Source organism: Sitophilus oryzae, unplaced genomic scaffold (assembly GCF_002938485.1).
Source record: "Sitophilus oryzae breed Bouriz unplaced genomic scaffold, Soryzae_2.0 scaffold_1113_pilon_pilon, whole genome shotgun sequence".
NCBI lineage: Eukaryota > Metazoa > Arthropoda > Insecta > Coleoptera > Curculionidae > Sitophilus > Sitophilus oryzae.
The window spans coordinates 214,471-237,326 of NW_022145742.1; positions in this window are offsets into that span (position 1 = coordinate 214,471).

Sequence of the window (22,856 nt, forward strand, 5' to 3'; positions counted from 1 at the left end):
GTTGTTCTGTATTCATTGGTTCAATATGTGATAAAATGGATCTAAGTTTATTTTGTGTTTTGAAAGATGTTCGTATGTTATATTGTTTTATTATCCTTCTCATTTTTTCCGAAACGCCTCGTATCTATCGAATTATAAGTTGTATATATTGTGTATTGTTATCATTGTTAAAAGTAGTTTCCGTTTGGAATTAACACAGAAGTGTTTGCATCAAATAAGTATTTTATTTTGTAGATTTTCTTGCAGTAGTGAAAAACCCATATAGAATTTTTTTGGAGTTTCTAAATAGTTAGTGTGTTTTAGCAGTAATTGTTATTAAAAAAATATCTTCATATATCTTACCGTATAAAAGCAGAAATACATAGCAGATGGATGGTACAACAAAGATCATTTCACTCACCTGAAAAAGGAAAATAAATTAATTTATCAACAAATTATTCATTCAATCGATCTTATTCATTCAATCAATTATTTTATTTATTGTTTTTGGTTGCTCTTTTGTGAGCTAAGATATTGTCCCATCACGGTCGAAAAATGTTAGTACATTCAACAGGGCCTTTATTGTCACACTGAACTGAAAACATTGGCATGAATGGACAATATACGATTGTATTTAGGCTTACTTTTAAATTGAAATTATTCACAACATATAAATCAATTCCATTAATACATACACAGGTTATATGATATTATTCTCAGATGAAATATATAATGAAAAGCTTTAGCACAGAATATTTCAACAGGAAAATAAGTTTTATATACTTTAGATAACACTAATTAAATAATAAGGAAACATTTACGTTACCTTTAATAACATTCTCTTTGTTACAAGAACCAAAATTTACAAACCAAAATAATATCAATGCGTCTCGAACGGTAGTTTAAAAACTGTTACCTAACACACCTATCATCTCTGTTCATTATCTGATTTCCTTCTCCCTAGTTTGTGTATAAATATTTTAAAAATCAATAATTATTTATGTATACAGAGTGTCTTAAAACTAAATATTTTGAATTTAAACAAAAATATGTTTATTTTATTTTGTTTTATTCTGTAAACTTTTTGATTGAAGTATTGTGTCTAGTAGTATATTTTAATCTTTTTTTAGATCAATAAATTTAATAAAGGCATACAAAATAAATTGGACTATGCCAGTGATGTAGTTTAATAAAAAGCTGTTAATTATATATCCAAACAACTTTCAAAATTCCAATAAACGAATTTTAAAATACAAAGCGGCGATATTTTACAAGACGGCAAGTACACGCGATCTTCACATAACAAGCGGCTGGTTAACGTAATTTATCAAACCAGCAGCCAGAAATAACCAACTAATTGCTCATTTATTACTAAGTAATTATAAACAATTATCAACTCGAAGGTATTCTAGTGAAATAAAATAGTGCGTTGTAATGTAAAGCCGGCTGAATAGATGTTGCTTTTAAACTTTAAAAACGACTCAATATCGTGTTAATTGGTGATAATTATGCCGCTATATACCGTATGTCTTAAAATATTATCTATTAAATGTGCTTTCGAAAATGCTTCCGTATAATCGAACGAAAAGGACGTAGTAGATAAATAGCTAGAATTTATGAAATGGCTATTGGACTATACCAGTTCGATCTTTATAGATCTATTGTGATTCTCTTTTTACCTCTAGATTACATTCCCCAATCCTTTTCAAAAAGTCTATTAACTTGGAAATTCCATATAGATTTTTGCCTATGGCATACATACAGAACATTTTCTGTGGAACAGAATCTGCACATGGCTTTGTCTGTCAATCCTGTAGTGTACGTCCTATATGAACGTTTAATAGACCAACTACAGCTTTGACCAAGGTTACTATATTAAACAAGTGGCCTCGTAACTTTTAGACCAATAGGAGCGATGCGGGCGCTACGTCACAGGTATGCTACAGAACGTATAAAATCATAAATTAGGGAATAAAATGCACCGGACAAAGAGAGATAAATGGGCAATGTAATAATGAAAACAAACATCAAACAACTGAAAACTATGGACGCTATACACAATGAACACCGTGAAATGCAGTGTCGGACTATCGGCAGTTTTTATCCCTTTATCTATCTACTAGCGTGTACCAGCGACTTCGTTCGCATCGAATTAATAATTTGTAATGGTGATGATAAAGCAAAGCAAGAATTTCCATTAACATACAAACTGGATAAAATTTTCTCACATTTATGTCAGTATGAGAAAAAACAATATGGCGGTATTATTATATAACTTGGTAATATTTGAGGGGTAGTTTCATCTCGTTAGAATTTGACTTTCGAAAAATCCGTTTGCCAAAAATAAGCTTTTTACGTCAAGCAGTTTAAGCAGAATCGTGGTTAAGAATTACCCAACTTTTTGGAACACCCTGTATGATTTTTTTTTAAATTTCAAAATATCTAAAAAACCGAATAAATTATGCTTGTCCAAGCGTTTTCCCGAAAGACTAACCGTTTTTTAAATAACAAATATTGTAATATTTGAGGGGCGTTTTCACCCTCTTGGAATTTGAGATTCGAGAAACCCCTCCTTATCGAACCTCTACACCCCACAGTCAATCCGTTTGCCAAAAATCAGATTTAAACGTCAAGCAGTTTAAGCAGAATCGTGATTATCCAATAATTAAATAATTAATTAAAATATGTAAAACAACAAAATAAAATATACGTGTTTAAGACTTTTTCCGAAAAACTCACCGGTTTTTAAATAAAATATATTTTAATATTTGAGGGATAGTTTCACCCCCTTAGAATTCGAGTTTCGAAAAATCCCTTCTTATCGAACCTGTATACCCTAAAGTCAATCTGTTTTCCAAAAATCAGCTTTTTACGTCAAGCGCTTTAAGCAGGATCGTGATTAATCAATGACCAGATTTTTCGAAACACCGTGTATACAGGGTGTTTGTTCTTAAAATATGTAAAAAAAAACAAAATAAAATATACGTGTTTAAGCGTTTTTCGGACACTTGACAGTTTTTTTAATAAAAAATATTGTAATGAGGGGTGGTTTCACCCTCTTGGAACTGGAATTTCGAAAAATTCCTTCTTATCGAACCTCTACATCCTAGAATCAACCTGTATGCCAAAATTGAGCTTCTTACGTTGAATGGTTTGAGCAGGATCGTGATTAATCAGTATGTCAGTCACTTAAGGATTTTATATATTAGTATAGATGATCGGCCGCATACCTGTGACGTAACTATGTCACAGGTCCACGATTATCGGAAACGTCATCTTGATGGTGGACCGAGTTACAAAACAACCTTATCTTTTAATAACCTTGAGCTTTGACAGTCTTCCTGTCTGCATTTACCAGGAGGTCTGTCATTTTCAAAAGTATAATATCTTAGAGACTGAACCCTCCATAAAGCTCTTTGTCAACGGTTTATAATAGCACTAGCGTAAAATGTTATTGACAAAATCTGCTACATGGTCTTTCCTGTCAATCCCATTACCTGCAGCATTGCCCTATTAGTAGACCCACTGCAGTTTTTACAGTCTATCCTCCAATTTTTCCATAATTTTAGAGATTTGTTGGCTACCAATGGTTATTATTGGTCACCAACTGGTCATTTTTGTAATTGCTTTTGCAGCAACACAAAAGAGTTCTACACCTGTTAATATTACTGATGAGCCTTGTTACCACTTATCTGCCTTTTCGTTGCCCTTGTGACACTTGTGACCCTCATGTCCCGATGCCCAAGCTACCACAATCTCCCTGTACCACTCTAAAATTGACCTTGATGGAAACAAGTGCCTTTAGCGCTGCTTAGCTATCTATGAAGATGACAACTGAACTGTGTGTTATTTTCTTTACTTATTTATTCAACACAACAATGGATTGCTGTTATTTCATTATGAAATGTTCTTGACAATGAATAAATTGAAGTTAAAAAGTCATCAAATCCATAAAAATATAAAGCAAATTTAATAATAATTAAAAAATTTACTTCTCTGGATAAAAATACTATCTATACCTACATGCTTGCATCAATAATTATATATTTTTAAAATATCTTAATGATTCCAACAAGATTATTAATTGTAAGGTTAACTATGGTTCATGGTCACAACATAAAAATATGGACATAGGTACTCTATGTGAAATACCAGCTAGATAAAAAGCGTGCAAGTTCAAATCGTGAGTGAAAGCGAACTGAATTCTTAAGCTACGATAACTGCTTCATTAGTATTACTGGAAAATAAAAAGAAAACCGTATTTATATAACAAAATGCAATAAATTACATCCCGATTATTGGTTACTAGTATAATTACATATATGTATACAGAGTAGTGAAATGCAAATTAGTAGGTTAACACATAAAGTGACCAGACCTCCGTCAATATGACGGATAGTCCGTGATTCGTCTGTGAAAAGATTTGTCTGTCAAAAAGTCTGCCATTCAGCATTGTCCATCCAAATGTCCGTCAGTTGAATTCATCCAATTCAATATCATTCAAAATATGACCAACCGTCGACATATTCGGCGCCGGGCTGAAACGCTGGAATTTAAATTTCCCGCTAGGAATTCAGATGGTAGCTCTGCTGTAAAGTGTGCTGCTAAATATCAAGTTGCCACAATCATTTATTTATTTCCTGACATTGCCATTCGTTTTGACGCTTTAGTTTTGTATTACGAGTTTTTGGTTTCAATGAATCGTGTTATGATACTTTAAGCTTAAACATTTTTAAGCAGACCTTACAACCGAACATTAACCTTTTTAGAACCTCTTTTAGTGCGAAGTGTACAAGATAGCTTAATAGCCAATGCAAAAATCTCATCGCAACCTTATTAGAATATTTTGATGAACGGGCAAATGGTAATAATGGCCATTTATGTCCCTTATGCTGTTAAGGAGGTAAGTTTTGTTGATGTAAATAATAACTGTTTATACATTTATAATTAATTTATTTCTGTTTCCTAAAATATCTTGATTAAAAGAAAATTTGCGGATAACGCTGTGCCTGTCAAGCTTAGTCACGTGACTAAAAGTTTAATTGGTATGACAATATAAATTGGGATGGTTTTCTAGGGAATATTATTAAATGTTTCTTTGTCCTCTGGGAAATTCTCCTTAAGAAAGGTTATTTACAGAGATCAATAATTTTTCAACTACAGAGAAAGCAGAAGTATCTTTACCTTCTTTAAAATGTACGCTAATTAACAAACGCAATATGACCCGATCCTATGAATAGTTTTCTAAAAAAGTATGGAATAATAATTTCTTAAAAAAGTAATTTTTCTTAAAAATATGAAACTTTTACGGCGGAATCAATATATTATAGTTTCCATTATACATTTTTTAAATTTCATTGTATATTTGCATTATTTATATTTCGAGATTGTTTTTTTTGTCTGTTTTATATAGTGGTCGTAGGTAAAATATTAAAACTATAGAAATGCATGTGTACTGCTAAGGACTTATTATTGTGAACAAAGTGGTGAATAAAATTAAAACATGTGAATCTCAGATAGTATATTTTCACTTAACACTCATCATTTTACTCTAATTTTATATATTTTGTATTTGTAACTAACCTTGAGTGTAACCAAAGAATATTTTAATAACGTGTAACCAATTCTGAATAGATCGATTTACTTTGTATTCTGGATACAATTATTTCATTAAATTACCAATCTCCTACAAGCTTTAGCATATGTTAATACTAGTTAAGAGAAGGTTTTTTTTTCCTTCAAAGAAATTTACTTTTTATATCTACTTAACGTAAGAATGAATTATTGAGAGCTAAAAAAGATAATCAAAAATCCTATTCAACTTTCTAAATAGCTTTATCAGTAAGTTATTAAAATTTGTATGGAAGATCATTACAAAAAGAGAATTATTTTCGACTGGCTAATTCCATTCTGGTTACTGCAATATTTTTAATGTGGAACTTTTTTTGATAAAATCCAATTTTACAGCCTATATTTGTATTTCTAATTTATTCTTTACAGAAGGAGGCTAATTATAATTAAAACGTCATATACACTCAGATGCAAAACAATGCAACGGAAATTTTTTTGGGCCAGTTCAAAATGTTATGTTTATTATTTTTAGCCCTATTTCCTATATTTTATTTTATTTTTTTTTACTCAGGTATTACCATTGCACTTGAAACTTGAATTAAAGACGGACTAACTTCTGATAAACTTTATTGTTCAGCCATCTTGCTTCGTGATACATTTGGCAGATCACTCTTAAGGTCTCATACGTATAATATAAAAAGATAGCTTTACACTAGAAAATATTAAGAACAAAGTAACAACAATAACAATATTGAATAAATATTGAACAAAGAGATTTCATGACAATGACAGTTGTCTATCATATTATTTCACTTGAAAAAAAAAATGTTTTTTCTGTTATTATTTATTGTCTGTCAAAATCTTCTCTTACTCGGTGAAGAAACTTTAGCAACACGAGAGTTAACCAGGAAAAAAACTTGATGTTTAAAATTGCGCTTTTAACAAAACTATTAGAAATAAATATCAGGTATACCGTATATACTAAGTGCTGGCAAAGGTTAGTCTTGGGTCGAGATTTTCGTATGTAAGAAGAGTACAATGCGTTTATAATGTATAGAACAAGGAGAGAACAGTAAATTTTTCATACGTTGCCAAACGTATGAAATAAACCGAGAAAGTGTGCACATTGCTAAGAGACGTGGAAAGGGGATATAGCACATTTTGTCGCAGTCGATCGGTTGATTCAATCAGTACCTCTGTCAGCACTTCTAGGGAAAAGTTCTAGGGAAAGGTTATATCATGCATTCAGCTTCACGATTTAACTACGTCTCGCGATACTTTATTTGTTTATTTGTTAACGAGTCGTTGTAATTTTCCCTATAGCTTGAAAATTTTTAAGTGCAAGTTAGAAACACTTGCAATTTTGGTAAAAATAAGTGGAATTGAGTTGGTGTTCGACAGTGGTCGCACTATTAGAACTCTGAATTCAAAAATCGATATCTCGATATCTATTAAAATTAATTGATTATAGTTTTTTTTTCAAAAACTTTCTTAACATTTCTGCTATATTTTCTTCGCAGACAGTATGTGAAAATCTTTACAAATAAAAAAGTTACACGATTGCGGAAATTGCTATGTACCTACTAAAAGTAAATGGATGGATTGTTTAAAATTTTTCGAAATTTGCTTTACTTCAAAATAAAAAAGTTAATGTATAAAGTGGTTCTTAAGTTATGGCGTGTTATGTGTTAAAAAGTTGAGTTTTTAAATTATCGCGATTACTGACGTTTTATCGTTATAAAAAATGGATACTCTAATGATATCCTTAGAGTTCCATTTCAGATGCTCAAAAACATATCTAATGATTTTATCTAGTTATCTTATAAGTTAAAAATAAGTGGTTTGCGATCGTGATTTTACTTTACTTAATAGGGAAAGGCGTACCGGCAACGCCGCATCAGCACACCGTCGCATTTCTCTCACTCCGACTTAATTAGATCCCTATGCGATTTACTTCCACACATGTAAATGCCGACCCAAAAGTATCAGTCGCCGGCACGCTAAGGATATATTTTAAAAAATAAAACAAATATGCAGGGTATATCATTTAAGAAATATAGATTTTACATATAAGTATACACTTGACAGCTTATGTCAATGTTGGTAATACGTAATAAAACTTTACTAAAACCCTATAATTTATTTTTTTTTGCTTCATTAAAAAAATGAAAAAAGTTATATCCTATTAAAATCGAGAATATTTTTCCTTTTATAGCTATTTAATAACGCTGTTGTAACTGATATTTTAATTACAAAATCTTTAACTCATTAACTTGTTTTCGTTAACTGTAAAAATTCAACTCCTTTTATATTCTATTCTGCAAATATTCAAAGCTTTTAAACTGCCTTTGTGTAATTCTATTTCATTTCCTTCGCGCAACCAATTCGATGAATAATCTTTTTCTTTTATCTGTTTTTTTTATTTCACGCCAGTTACAATGAATAATTCGAAATTTTCGTAATAAAATGAAATCGTTAATTTTCTACGCTTTTATATAAAACAACGGAGTGTTGCCCAATGGTATGGTGGTTTGTTTAAGTGTTAAAGGGTCAACGACTTCGAAGTCGATGGTTGTTAGCTTCTGGTACGGTTTTCCTTTGAACTACATTGCGGCTAAAATGAAAGTAGTAAAAAAGAGAAAAAATACCGCAATTAGTGTCACCAAGAAATTTTCAGAATTTTTTATCATTTTTTTACATCGAATAAAAACACAGAAATACAGGCAATAGAGATAGAATTAATATCATGACAACCATTTTGGAATTATTTTTTGTATTATTTTGTTTGTACTCTTTCTCATTAAATTTTTATACATATTAAAAACTAGTCTTCAACTCAGATTCCTGTGACATGACAATGTGGCAACATTGTAAAATGTAAGCAGAAACGCGACGGTTGTACCAAATAGAGTTCAGAGTTTCTTTAATTTTTTTTATTCCTCTGAAATCGTTAACTTCTGGTAGGTTTATTGTTATGCGGCTTATACAGTGCCAACGAAATTGGATATTGCTTCCACATTACTAAATTTCACAATAAATCTATCTGTAATTATCAGTTGAATGTCGCTTCTTATACTCTAAGATCTGACTGCAGAATTATTACGCGCCTCATATTTTAATCAAAACCTAATTTTGAAGAATATTTATGAATAGGGGAATACACTTTTAACAGGGTGCGAAGCAAAAAGTTGCCGTAAATAGGGGTTGCCACGGTTCAAACTTACCTACTACTTTATTCGAGTCCGGCAACAATGTTATTATTTCTTTGTTAGAAGGAGAATTAAAAATGAATGTTTTTTGTATTTAAAGGATTTTAGAATTTTTTGCGGTTTCATTAAAAAAAAGAAGAAAAACTATTTTATATTATAGACAGTTTGGCGTACAATTTTTAACACCCTGTATGATTTAAGATTACAATATTTATAAAAAAGTAAGTGCAGTTTGATTTCAGGACATTTCTTATATTTTTTATTTTTTTTTAAATGGCTAAAAAATATATATTTTTATTTATTTATTAATATTTCTGAAACTATCAAAACATATTTAATAATATAATATATTATAGTATATTATAGTATATTATAGTATATTATAGTATATTATAGTATATTATAGTATATTATAGTATATTATAGTATATTATAGTATATTATAGTATATTATAGTATATTATAGTATATTATAGTATATTATAGTATATTATAGTATATTATAGTATATTATAGTATATTATAGTATATTATAGTATATTATAGTATATTATAGTATATTATAGTATATTATAGTATATTATAATATATGATAGGATTATATAATGTGATCAGAAACGAAGCCAAAAATGCAATAATATTAAAAAAAATTATCCCGATCCACTCTCACTTTTTGTCAGCCATCCTGTAGAATGTAGAAGTTAAAATATTTTCCTGAAATACATCCTAATACATACTTTAGGGTTGCACTTAAACAAAATTCTTAAGTTATTTGTTAATATGACCTACAAATGCCCAACGCATTGTTGCCGGACCCGTATAAAGTAGTAGGAAAAACTTTGAACCGTGGCAACCCCTATTTGCGGCTGCTTTTTTATTAGCACCCTGTTATAAAAGTGTACTCCCCTATTCAATAATTCAAAAATACGTAAAAATTAGGTTTTGATTAAAAATATGATGAGCGTAATAATCCTGCAGCCGGATTATACATATACTACTATACAGGGTGTTACTTAATGACATGCTAATATTTAAGATGATTATTGGACCTATTCTAAGAAAAAAACTTTATATGAAACTTCATGGTGTCCTAAACATCTTAACTTAACCTAACTAACTAAGATACAGGGTGGTCAAATTTTATATTTTTTTTGCTAAACATATATCTGTAAAATCGCTATTTTTGGGGCTTACTCAACCGGGTCTCACAATGCAAATTCACCTCAAATATCCATTTAGTTGGTCATTGGCAAGCACTCTCTCATTGTACATGAAAATAACAAAACAAACATTTACTGATCTGTATAAAATTGATAGTTAAATAGTAAGACTCACCCGGGGGTACTCCGCCCCCTAGCTACTGATATATTCTATTCAATATATCCCATTCCATATTTTCCATCTAATTCAAATACCATTGGGTTATATATTGGTTAATCATCTTCAACAACTAGCTAGTGTCACCTGAAATAGTATAGGGGCTTCCCCCGGACGCAATTCTGCCGCTTAACAGATTCGCATCCCAATCGAATAAGCTAATTGGGGTACCTCAGTAGTCTCACTACCCCAACGCCGCATCGTGTCAATCGAGAAGACAAGGGAGACCTCAAACTCTCAAGACCAATCTCGAAGGCAAGACGTCACAAGAGGTTTTCTTCTGGTCAAACGACCCGTTGCCTTACTTTACATGCAACGTTTATAGTCAAAAGACTTTCAACCCCCAAATATCAGCTCTATGACAAAACACAACACAACACAACAGCCGGCCGGCCTATCTACTACTGACCTGCCGCAGGCAAGCTAAGCCTCCTCTTACATCACAATTTTACCGGATCGTAAATATTTACATTACTTGCCAATGAATTATACTATTTTCTCTAATCGACTTTCAAATAGAGTGTTTTAGCATTACTAGATAAATAAATAGAGAGTTTCCGAATTATAAAACCATTATTATAACCAACTTATTTTCCAAGTTTTACATATCTGATGGTATATTTGATAAACGTCTTCCATGCATCAAAATGCTTATTTTGTATACAAAAAATGTTTTATTTCCTTCCAGCAACTGCAGCAATGATTTCCAAACAGTCACCGTATCATATTTTCAACGATTTGACCCTGAAGTAAACTGACTTTAATTGTTTTTTAAACAAAAACTATGCTCGGACGAAAGAAATCAAGAGATAAAAATGTTTAGAAATGAATGGAGATATTGAGAATAATTTTTATTTTAAGAGAAGTCAGTGGTGTACCACTTTTTTCTCCAAAAATATTCAATGTAAACCCGTATGGACAGCACTGGTTGAAATAAACAAAATTCTTTATTGACCAAAACAAATATTTTGGTGCATAGAAGACGTGTATCAGGTTTCATAAAAATACCTGTAATAAAATCAGAGTTATTATGAAAAAAACATTTTTTTAACAAAAATTACCACCCTGTATCTCAGAAATTAAGATGTTTAGGACATACATTCATATGAAGTTTTTTCCTTAGAATAAGTCCAAGAATTACACCCTTAAATATTAGCATGTCAATATGGACACCCTGTAGATACACATAGCTCCTATTTTTATCGAAAAGTAAAACATCGGTGTTGCCTCGCACTATCGTTATCTATTATTATAACGAGTATAAAAAACGAAGGTTATGGGCTAAAAATTGGCTTGACAGTAAAATTTGGCCTGTTTTGTGGGCTGCTCACCCAACTCGAAACTGATTTACAATTATCAAATAATGACCAGCCTTCACAAGACTCGCTTTTCATTCAACCCCACTAAATCGATCCAATCCTCTGACCATATTGGACAATCCAAAGTAGTAAAAAAAGAGAAAACAAACACAAATTGTCTTATACAGATGATTACGAATACAAATATCACATAGTTATTAGCTAAATAGATTAATTTAGAACCCTATTGTTTCCGAAATGACATACTTCCCAAGTGACATGGAAATGCGAAGTGTTGCTGAAACATTATTTCCACATTATAAAGTGTATCGTCACAGATTACATGACAACAATTTAAAGAAATATTGTTTCTCAGAGATTTCAGAACACAAAATATCAACATCACATTTTGCCTGTGTGTTTAGATTTTTGCAATAAAAGTGCAAAATAATTACTTTCGATTTAAATTGTCTTAATATAATGTCTACAATTAAAATACGTCCATTATTTTTGCCCATACGTGCATTCACCTTTACCTTTATTTTAATTTTGATCCTCTCATAAATATCTAAATACTTGTCATTTGTACCTTCTTACGTACCGTAAATGATCTTAATGAAAAATACGTTGACCAGGTGCGTCTCAAAAGCGGCTCACCCCTATAAGTTTTTTATTTTTTGAGATAAAAAAACGAGATTTGGTATGTTAGCATATCACATAAATTAGGATTGATTGACGTATACAATTCTTTTCGACAACTTTCTGTTTCAAGGAAATCGCACTACAACTTTTGAGTTTTAAATGGCACCCTCGGTATTCTTTTACTTTATTCAATAGAAAATGACACTCCGAATAGAATGGCATATCATGTGCCAACTTTTGCCATTTTCGCTTAAAACAAAATTGTTTTTTAAATTCCAATCTAGAGACCATGGCTGTGTTAAAAACACTAAATTTTAATCAAAGGAGCCTTGGAAAAATAAATTTGATCGTCTAATGTTTTAGTGTATTGTCCTGGCCGGTTAAAAGATGCCCAAATCGTAATTTTAATTACATCTCAATTTTTTCAATTGGAACGAGGGTGGCCCATTAACATATTTGGAAAAAGCATTTTTTTACGAATAATTTGGTACCACACATTTGGTATTTCGAGTCAAATTGTCGTTGTGAATCGCTTGTTGCAATTTCAAATAAACCACATTCGAAAATGTCAAAAGTTGACATATGATATGTCATTCTCTTCAGAATATAATTTTCTATCAAATCAAGCAACAAGATTTCGAGGGTACTATTTAAAAATCAAAAGTTGTAATCATTTCCAGTGAAACAGGAAGTGGCCGAAAACAATTGGATACGTCAATCAATCCTAATTTATGTCATATACTAACATACCAAATCTTGATTTTTTATCCGAAAAAAATAAAAAAGATATAGGGGTGAGTCACTTTTGAGACGCCAAATGATGTGGTTTGTTCACAATATTACTGATCACAATCATTACGATACAATTTCACAAATCACGATATTTTATAAATACCCGATTTTTCCAGTAAAGCTTCTTACGAACTTTAAGATTATCTAACACTAGACAAGATTTACTTTGCCCCCAAGTTAACTCCAGCAAATCTTAATCCAACTTTAATAGCGTATAATAATAATATGCATATAATAATACTAACTCTACTTTGAATGTGGTAGACAATGATTCAGTATTAAAACTAAAAGAATTTCGGACTTTCATTGTCTTTATTTATTTTGCTTACACAACGTTTCGGTCAGAAGTATTACTAACCGTTACCAAGTGTAAAACCAAACTAAATCCTAAAACTACTGAACTACTAGAACCGACCATTCACAAACCATTCATAAACCCACGAATTAGTTAGTTGCAGCCGAGCACGAGATTCTCCACTAAGAATGTGTGACAATGACGGCACATTTCTACCTGGAAAACTGTGACCTCCTTGGATAGGCATAATGGAAAAACTATCCCATGTTTCATCCCTACTACTCTAGTGTAATCCATCTTCTAATATTCTTAATCCGTCTTATACCAAGCTAAGGCAGTGATACATAATTTAACGTATCTTTTTCCACTTGAGATACTAGATTTTCGTAAAACATAAACTTATAATCATATATAAAAAAATATAAAACCATAATCTGATATGATTTAATCAGTTGGTAAATGGCAATCCAAAATGTTATAACACTAACACCAAACCAAACCAAACCAAAATGTTACAACACTTAAACCGCAATGCAGTACTTTGTATCTTACTCAGGGAAATGAACATCGTCTAATGTGCCACCTAACCTAATTCAAAAATATGGTGGCAATTCGCCTACGACCTAAGAGTAATTTCGTCTCTCGTAAATCGGGCTCAATGGGCTACATTCCTTGCAGAGTGTTTTAAAATACTTCATTTCATGAAGGTGTCCAGTCCAAAGACTTCTACACATTACCAAACATAGCATTGCTGGTTGTTTCGTTATTGGTTTATAATATATTTAATCATAAATCTTCAGAACGTCTTTTCGACAAATTGATAAAAGTATTTTCATTAATAAGTTTCTCAATTATTTTTTCAACATATAGAGAAGTATAATACCTGAAGCATAATCGTTAATTCCACTTAAATATATTTCTAATTAATACTCACTTAAAAAATATCATATAATATAAAGTCGTATGATAATTTTTTCAACTCTTCGTTCAGTTCGTCAGTTCTATTTTATGACCTAGAACTATCATCAATTTTACTTAAAACTTTCCAGGTAAACCTAGTTACGCACCCAAGCTACAAAACGTGCCTTTGATGTAATTTCAAGAAACTGAATTTCTAGGCAAACAAAATAAAACAAATTGTTTGGCACTCGCGCTTTTAAATATCCTCGTAGTGCTATAATCCCATTCCATGGTTAAAATGGCACAAGTCGGCTTATATTTTAGTGTTAATACAGAGTGATCCAAATGATAACGCCAAAGGCTAATTTTCAGTTATAGTTTTAATTTATTATTTTCAGGAATTTTTTGTGTATAAATTTCAAGTCTATGACAAGTAATTTTTGGAATAAATAGAATTATGTATTGAAAGATTGATATAATTTAAATTAATTTTCATGTTCAAAAAGAGGCATTGTTACCCAAACAATTAGAACTCCAATGTAAAGACATCGATTTGGCGAGTCATCAACTCGAGGGAGGAGGGCCATGGTCAGGTCTATCACAATAGGAATTGACCTCAAATCCCAGGAGGCAATAGAAAAAGAGAGATATAACCTCAATTATAGATCCGGGACAATACCGGTATCAGGTCTAAGGGGAGACCAAGTTAAACAGGTGGAGACAGATCCTCCAGCCTCCACCTCAATGGTTTCTCAGCATCAATATATATCTGATGGTATATTTGATACACGTCTTCCATGCTTCAAAATGATTATTTTGATATAAGTAGCAATGATCTCCGAACAGTCACCGCATCATATTTTCAGCGATTTGACCCTGAAGTAAACTGACTTTATTTTTTTTCAAGCAAAAACTATGCTGGGACGAAAAAAATTAAGAGATAAAAATGTTTAGAAATGAATGGAGATATTCAGAATAATTTTTATTTTAAGAGAAGTCAGTGGTGTACCATTTTTTTCTCCAAAAATATTCAATGTAAAACCCGTATGGACGGCACTGGTTGAAATAAACAAAATTCTTTGTTGACCAAAACAAGTATTTTGGTGCATAGAAGACGTGTATCAAGTTTCATAAAAATGTCTATAATAAAATCAGAGAAAAAATTACCACCCTGTATCTCAGAAATTAAGAGACAGATCCTCCAGCCTCCACCTCAATGGTTTCTCAGCCGGAGACAAGCTCCTCAACTGTGAAGGGCATGGAGGGCCAAACCCCAACAGTGAAAGGGTGTATTGTGTACCCTTGTAGGAGATAGGTATCCACTGCTCGGAGGATGAACAGCTGTTAGAAGAGAGAATGGGAAATACCATGTTTCCGCTACAACTCTATCCACCACTATATCCCCATGTATGACGAGTTATAGACTGCATAATGATTTATAACTCAAGAAAGTGGGACACCATAGATCTTAAGGGTCGTGGTGATTAACCCTCCTTCTGCTCATTCTACATTCTCTACCCAAACAATTACCTCATTTACCTTAACTACTCAACAACAACACCGACATCAGAAGCGTTAAAGGTATCAAACCCTTGGAACTCGTTAATATGTGTTAGTAGAAAGGCAGAGAGTGCTTGTGTACACATTAATATTAGTGTAATTAATTTAATATGTAAAAGATAAGGTTATATAGCTCTAGTGAGTAAGTCTTTAGTGTAATTTATTTAAACATTAATAATTTTGGTAGTTAAAAATTACTTATTGACATATATGGCACTCTCTGCATAGAAACTTTAAATATATATCAATCGGTTTTAAAACGTTATTCGCCGTCTTTCGATGCCTAGTCGCCATTGCTCCCTATCTAGCCAGAAGTCGTCTTCGAGCTTTCGTTCTTTTAGCTCATTGCCTATTCCTTCTCTCCAACTCTTATACGTGGTTTATCCCTTTTGTCATCCCGCTGGTGTCCAGTTGAGAATCTGTTTTGGAAGCCTCTCCTCTGACATTCTTTGTACGTGGTCATACCATATTACTTGGTTCGTTTTTATGTCATCAGCTATTGTTCGATTGACTCCCATAATTTCTCGAATTCTCTTATTCGGACATCTTTCTCTTCTGGATTTACCTGCGCCCCGTCTCCAGAAATCCATGTCTGTCGCTTCCAGTGTGCACACTGCCTATATTTGACGTTTGTTGAATTTAGAGATGTTACTATCCCACAAGACGCCATTTTAACATAGAGATTGCCTTTTTTCTCTGAGCGTTTCTGTCCCTAATGGCTTTATCCAGAGTACCATCCCTTGAAATTTTGACTCCCAAGTATTTATAATTTCTGCACCCGTTATATATTATTTTTGCACCCGTTATATGATTAAGGTTAATATTTTGATGGTTTTCAAGGGGGGGATTTTCTTCGAGTCCGCCGACGGACATGTATTCCCTATTATCTAATTTCACTTCCAATCCCCATTTGCTGTATTGTTCGATTAGCTTTCTGGTCATATATTCGAGATCGTCGGAGTCTTGCACCAGCACTACTTGGTCTTCTGCAAAACTTAATGTATATATGGTGTTGCCGAGGGTGTTGCCGTTTAGCGGGGTACGTATCCATTGTAGCAGCGCATCAATACGCGCTGCTACAATATAAACTTTCAAGAAAGTAATAATCAGAGTATTTCTCTGACGAAAATGTTAATTTTTTATTATAATTAGTATTTCTTTCTTTACTTATTTTATGCAATAGTCTGGAAAACACTATTTGTAAGAAATTAAAACGCTAGTCTTGGTTTTGTACAAAATCAGGCCAAGACCAGTCTCGCTGATCACTAACCGCCACTGGCACTAAATATTTTTTATACGTGAAACAAAATAAAATACTATTATGTTACAAAATTACTTAAAATTGGACAGCCCTGTATAACGAGAGTTAGTTACATTTTCACCCACTAACACCGTTTCTCATATTGGCACCTGTCTTCCTCGTAAAAAAAACAACTAATTTACGGGCGTGCATCCTTAAAGCGAAGGTAGATAGATACATCTCATTGCGCTAGAGCGCTATTTGTAAATGGATATTTACTATTTTTATCATGGTGGCAATTTGGCAAAGCCACTTTATTAAATTATGTAAAATGTTGAAAATGTAATGGCACGGAGCAATGAAACCATTACAAGGAACGCGAGCAGAAATAGAGCTATATTGTGTGTTGGTTTAATAAAGTTGGTGAAATATTCTATCAACAAAGTAATGAAAGTATTTATATAGCTTTAGAAAAGATATAAATGCATATTATGCATTGTGGTTCACGGTCGATGATTGATTAGACGTTAATGGAAAACGGATAATATACAGGGTGCTCCGAACTGTATTCTGGAAACTTCGGCAGTATATTCTGCAGATAAAAATAAGTAAAAAAGTTCGTATAAATGTATATCCTAAAATGCTTAGTTTCGGAGATACAGGGTGTAGAAATTTCAATTTTATTTCAATATTTTCCAAATAATTCCTGAAGTAACGTCAATATTTGGATGAAAATAAGTGTCTGGGAGTTTTTTGAAATGAGAAATTTATTTAAAGAGTAATAACTTTTCGACCCTACCTGTATAAAACTACTGAGTAAAAAATATACATTGACAAGGAAAAAAATATATACAAGGAAATAGTCAATACATGTCATTATTGACAAAAAATAAACACGTTAAGAAGATAGTTATTTGACAGAAATGATAAATTTGGGAAATTTTTATTTTTTTAAATTATATTTTTTTAAATTAATAATATTAAATGTTTCTGGTAAAAAAATTGATAAAACAGTTTCAGTTGAACTTTTGACGCAAAAACATTTCAAATTTATGATTTCAGTCTAATAACTATTTACATGTTTAATTTATGTCAATTATGACAAGAATTGGTAATTTAGATTCCAAATATCTCGAGAACCATTACTCGTTGCGATTTTAACTAAGAGACCTTTTTTACATAATAAACGTCGTAAATGTATAGTATTTTACTCAGTAGTTTTATAGTTACGGACAAAAAGTTATTATTCTTAAAACCCTTTGATTAAAACCAGTTAAAAAATATGTAGGTGGTGCCCTCTACAAGTAGGAGTTATATTGCTATCACAATCAACTCTTTCATGTTAAAAAAAACCACCAGAAACCAATTTTCATCCAAATATTGACGTTACTTCATAAATTATTTGGAAAAAATCGAAATAAAAATGAAACTTCTAAGTTTGATGTCTAAGCTTCTTAAGTCTGACATAAGTTTAAACAAACATTTTTACTTATATTTGTGTGCAGAACATGCTGCCAAAATTTCTGGAATACAGTTCGGACCACCCTGTATAATATTTCAAACTTTTTAGACTCTGTTTTCTCGAGAACATCTATAGTTGACAATTGTAGAACATCGATGATAACATGTTTTGCTAGTGGACGATCAATCTTTCAGAAACATCGATATATTGTTTGCATCCTTAACTACTGCTGAACCACAGCTATATTATTCAAGTTTGGTAGATATATACTTCATAACAACCTGTATAAGAGGACCAAGACCTCTAATTTGTTATTGTACTAACTTGTTAAAATTATTTCTATTAAGCATAATTTTCACCGTTATGAGTCAAGGAGGTGAGGCCTTGTTAAATTTTAATTAGACAACTATGTATGCTCTACAATTAGAAGTGATACAAGGTAGAACGTTATATTATTATGTATAAAAATTGGATATATGTGACGATAATAATTATAATAAATGACGTTAAAAACTACTAAACTATTAAAAAGACACCTTAAAATAGGCGCATTGAAAGTACCTACCTTGATTGAGAAATATTTAAAAACTTTATGATGATGAATGAGTAAGTAGGACGAATCTGTCATGTTAAAATTCAGTAATAAAAAATCTGCAGAGAATGGGGCATTGTAAAAATTAATGTATTTTTTTCTAATATGACCTAAAATAAATCATAAAATGCTCTAATCCATATACATTTTTTGTCTTAAAAACCATCTCTGCATTGATTTATTTCAATTGACAAACAGAATAAGAAGAGCGAGAAAAAAACAAAATCACCAGTAAATATATTACACAAGGTGGCGCCTCTCATACGCCGCCGCGGACGTCCCCAGGAGAACGACAATTTGTATATTGAAATAAAACTTTGTGAGCATATATGTAGGTTAATTTAGAGAATTTTTTTAAAAATATAGAGAGTTCTACAGGGTGTCCACAAAAAAAGTTTTACGTCAAAGTTGTGTTTTCTGTAATGGAACACCCTCTATATTAATTGATTTTCGGATTCTAGGAGAAAAATAAAGGTGAGTTTCAGAGAAGTATATGTCTAAAATGTAAGGTTTTTGACATATTTTTCATTTGCTAAAAATGAAGAACAAATTTAAAATTTCAATAAAAGCTACCTAAATTTGTTATTTACCCGGTACAGCTTAGTATGTAGTTAAAATAACTATTATATTTTAAATTAAGTTAAAACTTGACCCAAAAAGTTATACAGGGTGAGAAAAAATTAATATTGAACATTGGTGAGATACATTGGTGAGATACCGTTTGTTAATTTCACAAAAATAAAGGATGTAGAATAAAATATTAAACGATAATGAAAAGGTACACGTTTAAAACATAGTTTAATTTTACAGTTGAGGGTTGAAACCTTTGGTGTTAAACAGCAAAATAAAAACACTAAATCACCACAATACACCAAAACACTTTTACTTTTACACTGGACGCGCGTTTCGCTAACCATGTTAGCATCATCAGCAGATGATTATAAACTGAGTAATATATATATAATGATAAACTGAGTAATAATAATATATAAACTGAGTTTATAATCATCTGCTGATGATGCTAACATGGTTAGCGAAACGCGCGTCCAGTGTAAAAGTAAAAGTGTTTTGGTGTATTGTGGTAGTTTAATTGTTACAGAATTAAAACCAGATATAAATGTATAATTATGTGACAAAAATTAGGTAGATGAAATAATCAAATACTCAAAATACCGTATGATCGAATAAAAACGGCGTCAGCGACGGCTATGAAATGAAGGTTGCTGTGATTTTATATGTAAAATTATATTGGAAATGTCATCGATCGGCATTTCCAAGCCAACTGGTCGCCGTTTTTTTTTCGATCATACGGTACTTCCTTTTCTGTTCACTGCATAAAATGATTCTCTTTTCAAAAGATCTTTTCATGTTAAGAGGTAGTATTTATGTGGAGTTCTACTTCGAAAAGCAGCCACAATAATTTCTATCATGCTGTCAATAATACTTGGTCGGGTTTTGTAAACACTTTCTTTAACATATACTCATAAAAAAATTCAGACTACATAAATCATGAGCATTGAAGTATTTTATTAATTGGAACTAATGGAATCATGTCAATTCACTCTGATGTAGGATAAGTTTCCATTTTCGGCAAATTACTGAGATTATTTTTTTAACTGAAAGAAATTGATAACTACTTATTAAAATTGAGCTAATTTGATAGCTGTATTGAAGTAACGTCAGACATATCACAGCCACCTAGATTTTATCAAATAATAATGATCTACTATGACACTAAATAAGCACTAAATCATAAAAATAAAAATATCTAGGAAAATCTAAGGTTTCTTTTATGTAAGGGGTAGGTAACCTTGATAGTATTTTGAAGAGACATGCATTTCCCATTGAATATTGGAATAATATACTGGGCGTTAAAAGTAAACAATGTTGAATATTAATTTTGTCTCACCCTGTATAACTTTTTGGATCCAGTTTTAATTTGATTTAAAGTACAATAGTTAAATAATAGATTATAGTAGCTTTTATTGAAATTCAAAATTTGTTCATTTTTGGAAAATGTTAAATATGTCAAAAACCTTACATTTTAGTCATATACTTCTCTAATGAAACTCATCTTCATTTTTCTCCTACATAGGCTTACAAAATTTCATTTAAATACAAACTGTCATTCTCCTTGGGGCCTCCGCGGCGTATATGAGAGGCGCCACCCTGTATGTATAGATTTATAACATTATTCTCAGTTTAATAATATACAACTACATTTTACGTATTTACGCAAAATTTTCTGGCAAATGCATTCTAGCAAGACGTCCTAAATTCCAGTATATAACAAATTTTTGAAAAAAAACGTGTGTAATAAATAAATAACACGTAAATTACTTTAATAACGAACATCGTTCCAATTTTACTCTAGCAGCGGCAGCGTTAGCGTAGCTAAATAAAATATAGCGGCAGCTGTCTGCGATGCAAGCAACGTCTTCCAAAGAAAATGAATGTAACGTAGGTGCGGGGTCAATCTGCTATGAAATTAATTATACCTTTGAACGAGTTAAGAAATCAACTGAAACGATGAATCAGCTTGTAAGTTTCGGCTTCTCGATAGCGTGTTAGAATCTAGTGAGCTCGTTGTACGTATTAGCTATTATTGAGAGCATTGAAATAATTTATGAAGTAACTTAAAAATTGAAGATTATTATCTTAGGCAACGAAAGAGAGGGCACGTAACACGGCAGCTGAAAGTGAAGCCACTTGTCACCACTCGAAATTCTCCAATGACGTAGCATCAGAAATTAGCTTGTACCTATACGATAAAAAATATTTATTAAAAAGTTAACTAATATATCGTTTATTTTTGAGTAATGCATATACAATTTTGTATTTTATAGTCTCATCTTTATAATCTAGAATAGAATATCTAAGTCGATAATGATTTCTCTAATTATAATACCCTACGCCAATGGAGAAATTCAGTCTGAGTAGCATTATTTTATTATTTATAGTTTCAAACATTAATTATAATATAGGATATTGAAAATACTACTTGAAATTAATAAAAATAGTTTGCTTTGGATGTGGTACAAGACATATTAAAAGCATTTTACATATTTTTACTGCTATAATGATAAAAATGTACATTTTATGACTATATAACAAAAGTTGTGTATCAACTTTTACATGTAAAATGTAATTCCAGTCATTTTTTTCTCGCTTCAGCCTTTGCAGCCATACGCTGAACATCTCACCATACTAAGCAACACAGTTTATAAATTTAAAACAAAACAGTTCTCGCAAAAAAACATAAAAATTCGCTTGGTGTCACCTCGAAATCTTGTCACCATAGTATGGCCGCCGATCGAATTTTGGCCTCACTAACCGATCACGGGAGAATATGCGTGTTCCCGTCCCCTCTCTTTCCTTGTCTAGGATTATTATGCAATGTTGTTTAACTTGGCTATAATGTTGCATAGTTCACTTAGGGCTCCAAAGCGTCGCCACCTGCTACCTGTCACATGTCATGACAAGATTGACAAGTGACATGACAACAAATTATTTGTATTTTGCAATTGTTTTGAATTTTGGAATTTTGTTATTATTTTGTGTAGCATATAATTTGTTTGTTTGTTTTCTGTTTGTGCGTACAGAAATTATGGAAGAAGTTTTATTTCTCGAGGAACCAGAGACCTTATATTTCTCTATGATTTGAACTTTATGTTCTTTGCTATGTGTTTTGCCGTCATCATGCAATATTTTGTTCAGCCGATGATGTGATTTGAACACGATTCAGGAAAGAGTATCATGCAAAGCAAGTTCGATACGTAAAGACATTGCCCATCTCTGAACTCAGTGAACGTAAAACGAACTGACTATAAATTCGCGCCTTCATTTCATAGTGTTGAACATTTGCTACCTCAACTGAACTTCAACTGCTGAGTTTATAAATCCAACATAAAGGTGAATTAATTTTTGATGTCTTATTTA